The 4711-nt window shown below is 35.6% G+C and overlaps 1 long non-coding RNA gene across 1 annotated transcript; it reads left to right on the forward strand.

Moving 5' to 3' along the window:
• Positions 1-1123: 1123 nt before the first annotated feature.
• LOC127520600 (uncharacterized) lies at positions 1124-3937 on the forward strand. The gene is made up of 2 exons (XR_007932158.1): positions 1124-1456; positions 2118-3937. It is a non-coding gene; the product is annotated as an uncharacterized LOC127520600 (long non-coding RNA).
• Positions 3938-4711: the final 774 nt, after the last annotated feature.

Here is a 4711-nt window from a genome sequence, read left to right on the forward strand (position 1 = left end):
ATAAGATGCGATTTTGTAAGATAGGATAAGAATCCTAAATCAAGTTAAGATTTGCTACTGTAATACGAATTTGTGAAAATCCTAAATTAACTTATCTTTAGTTAAGACCTAAGATAGAAATTTTCTGTAATACACTGTAGTTTAAATTTAGACTTAAATACAGAGTATGTATAATAATTGTATTCTAATAATTGATGCTTCCTCATTAGAGAAAAAACAGGCGCATCCTATACAGAAGTCTTGCGTGTTGAACCACTTGACAGACTTACATGACTTCTCTGCAGTTTTAAACAAGGGTGCATCTACCTTATTATTTCTGTTCTTTTGTTTTGCGTACTTTGTTATTTGCGTTTGATTTGTATTGTTACTGACTGTGATACATTAAATCAAGACCGTAACCATGACCAGGACTTTTTTTTTTTTTTTTTTTAATAAAGCATAAAGAAACAAAACAGTGAACGAAATTGCTGCTAATACAATGCTATATCAGATATGTACAATAACAATTGTAGAAAAAAAATATTACAGAAATAAATCAATTTCAATAATACATTGAGAACTCATGTTTAATGTGATAATTTCATAATACAATATATTGTTAGTTCCGAGATTTTTTCAATTCAGTGAATAAATACATAGATCCGCAAGTAACATTCGGATTTCCTGGTGGTCTAGTGTTAGAATTTTTGTTAACAGTATCAAAGGTTGCGTGTTCTAATTCGCCCTCACATAGTTTTTTTTCCCTCATTAAAATCAAAGATGTCCATCAATGGTTGTATATCAAGAACAGGGACACATTTGTGTGCATTTGTTTTGTGATTTTACCGGAAAAATAGAACCTCCACAACGGCGTTAAGCGATCGATTGACGCGCCCGTCTGTGCTGTGAAGACTGTGCACGAGCAAAAAGAGAACATAAACCCCGCCTACTTTTTAATTTGACTGGCCATCTCAATCATTTTGACACTGACGAGCGTTCTTAGACCGCTGAGGCAGACCAGACTAAAAATGTAACTTTCAAAACTTTTTGCCATCCTAACAACATGCAGAGTGCTGTAATGAAGTGCAGCAGAGCAGTGCAATTAAGTGCAGCAGAGTGCTGCAATTAAGCATTGATTTTTCTACATTCTTAAAAACATGCACCTTGCTTTAGTAATGTTTATTAGGAATTTCCTGAATAAAGTGATTTAACAGATTTCTTGAAGTGCAAGAGACATGAACATGAGCAAAAATGTCACACTTCACATATAGCCCATGTCTTGCATTCATGCTTACAGAGCATTGCTCCTTTAGTAGGAGTGAAGGCAAATGAAGATGGACAATAAATAAAAGAGAAGCACACTCCTGATAATGCTGACATTGATACATTGAGTTGTTGTTGACAACATAATCACCTGATCTGGGACTTGATGCTATCCTGTTCTTTAAATCCTTATCCCTGATTACTGCTTAATCAGGTAATCATTCATATTCCTGAGTCATTATTAAATTTGAGGAATGTCCACATAGTTTAGCCTGTTTCTACTGAAACACAATCACAAAAAAAATCGTGTGTTTATTGAGAATGTGACTGACATGGCTATTTTGTGATATTTAAAGAGATTAAGGTCTACATAAGGTGAATCTGCAGCTTTAAAGGAATAGTTCACCCCAAAATGAAAATTCTGTCATTATTTACTCACCCTCAAGTTGTTCCAAACCTGTATGAATTTATTTCTTCTGTTGAACACACACAGACAAAAAAAGATATTTTAAAGAATGTTGGTAAGCAGACAGTTGACAGTAGCCATTGACATCTATAGTATTTTTTCCTACTATGGAAATCAATGGCTACCATCAACTGTCTGCTTACCAACATTCTTTAAAATATCTTCTTTTGTGTTCAACAGAAATCATAATGCTTCAATATCAAAAGAAAGCACTAATAGATTTTAGAAAAATAGATTACAGAAACGAGTTTAATGATTCTATATATCATTGTTAAAATATTTTGTGTTGAGCAATCTTTTTTTAAAAACGTGATATATTGTGTTTAGTATATTAACATTCTTGAATGTGACTGTATGTTTGACAACTGAATTGACTTGTTCTTAAGTAACATCATGTTTTCTTTTTCAGACTTTAGAGAACCCAAAGGAAAAAGGCAGTAGTCTTATGTAAGACAGCTTTTTAAAACCTGAACCGTTGGACCACCTGTAGTGTGTCGTACTCTCACACCTCTGGCTAGAGATGTGACATACTCCCAGTGCTGGGAAACTCATACGCCCCTTAGACATAACTTTGCTCTACTCAACACTCATTCCCTGGACAATAAAGGTACACTTCTGAATGACATTATCATCGAAAGAAAGTTGGACATACTACTACTCACTGAAACCTGTAAATTACTTAATGACTTTATTATGGCGCTTAACTTGTTGACTCCTCCTGGATACTGCCATCTGTCTAAACCACGTCTCACTGGCAGAGGCGGTGGCCTGGCAGCGGTGATTAAGAACAACTAAAAGACTGTCAACGTCGACTTTCATGCTGTTGTTAGCTTTGAATACCTGTCATTTAGAATTGCTGGTCCCACACCACTCTTGAATTTGCTGATCTACAGACCTCCTAAACATCATGCAAACTTTCTCTCTGATCTCTCTGAGTTGCTCACTATTGCTTGTGCTCATTATAACAATATTATTATGCTCAGTGATTTTAATATTCATGTGGATTCTGACTGTACTTCTGCTAAAAGCTTTATGGCTATATTGGACTTTTGATTTAACACAGCACATTGATTTTCCTACACATTACCATTCTCATACCCTTGACTTAATCTGCTCCGTTGGTATTAATAATGTTTGTGTCCAGGGTCTCGAAGTTGGCATATCTGACCATAAACTCATTGACTTTAGTTTTTCTCTCCCCCTTGCTAAACCGAAAATCAAATCTACAATATCTTATCGAAACCTGAAAAACATAAACACTGACAATTTCTCTATTGCTACTGCTGCTTCCTCTTTGCCTCTCTCTCTTGTCCTGGTGAGATTCTCTCATTATATAATGAAGCTACATCTAATGTCTTGGAGGCTCTGGCTCCATTAAAGACCAGAACTGTCCCCTCAGCTCATTCTTCCCCTTGGTTCACCCCGTAGCTCAGATTAATGAAAGCGAAGGCTAGACATCTTGAACGCCTCTATAAGAAGACTTGTCTTCCTGTTCATGCTACATATATATCACAATATAAAAATGCAGTATAAAAACACTGCACGCGCTACTTACTTGTCTACTATTATGAACAGAGCAAAGTGTAAACCCAGGACCCTATTTTCAGAGATCAACAAACTTGTTAAACCACCATCACCACTTCTTAATGGTTCTTCTGATCTTTGTGAAAAATTTCTGACATTTTTTACACATAAAATTGACAATATCTATCACATCTTTTTCTTCTTTCGTTCCTCCAGAAACTTCTACTTTCCAGATACTCTACCCACTCTCTAACTTTACTTTCACCATACATCTGTGGTTGAACAGCTGATTATGAACTCTAACTCCTCTACCTGTCAGCTAGATTTGCTTGCAGTACCCAAGTTCTGTCTATCTACTGTGGGTAGTAGGGCTTTCAGCATTTCAGCTTCCAAGCTCTAGAACAAACTACCACAAAAACTTTGTGTTGTCTCTTCACTTCAGACCTTTAAAAACTGCTCTCAAAACTCACTTATTCACATTATGTTTCTGTTAATTGATTGTTTGCCTCAATTTTTCAGCTCTATGCCTGCTTTTGTAACTTCTCTTGTATATTAACTATCCTTGGGGTCATGAATGCATAAACTGTTCTGCATTTGTCATTGAGAGTATATGTCATAATTTGGATATGTTTTTAAGATGGAAGAATGCAGTTTTACAGATGCTAGAAACATGGCTTTCAAATTAAAGATTGGTATCAAAGAGCACATCCAGGTTCCTAAATGTTGACGAAGACTTGACAGGCCATCCATCAAGTGTTAGACAGTATTCTAGGTTATTACGTGCAGAGGTTTTTGGTCCAATAATTAGAATCTCTGTTTTTTTTCAGAATTTAGTAGGAAATTTCTAGTCATCTAATTTTTTTATATCAGCTATGCATTCCGTTAATTCTGAGAATTGGTAAGATTCATCAGGGCACAAAGAAATATAGAGCTGTGTTTTAACAGTGAAAACTAATGCCATGCTTCCTAATGATATCTCCCAAGGGTAGCATGTACAAAGTTAACAGCAATGGTCCTAGTACTGAGCCTCGTGGTACTCCATACTGAACTTGTGATCGATATGACATCTCTTTGTATACTACCACAAACTGATAACAGTAAGATAAATATGATTTGAACCATGTGAATGCGATTAGACTAATGCGAACATAATTTTCGAGTGTATTCAAAAGAATGTTGTGGTCGATAATGTCAAATGCAGCACTAAGATCCAGTAACATTAATAGAGAAATACAGCTGTGATCCGATGATAAAAGCACATCTTTTGTAACTCTAATGAGAGCCATCTCAGTACTATGGTATGGTCTAAATCCTGACTGGAAATCCTCACAGATACCATTTCTTTCTAAAAAGGAGCATAGTTGTGAGGACACTGCCTTTTCTAGTATCTTTGACAGAAAAGGTAGATTCGAGATTGGCCTGTAATTGATTAATTCAGTAGGATCAAGTTGCACTTTTAACAAGAGGTTTAATAATAGC

This window comes from Ctenopharyngodon idella, chromosome 10 (assembly GCF_019924925.1).
Source record: "Ctenopharyngodon idella isolate HZGC_01 chromosome 10, HZGC01, whole genome shotgun sequence".
Lineage (NCBI taxonomy): Eukaryota > Metazoa > Chordata > Actinopteri > Cypriniformes > Xenocyprididae > Ctenopharyngodon > Ctenopharyngodon idella.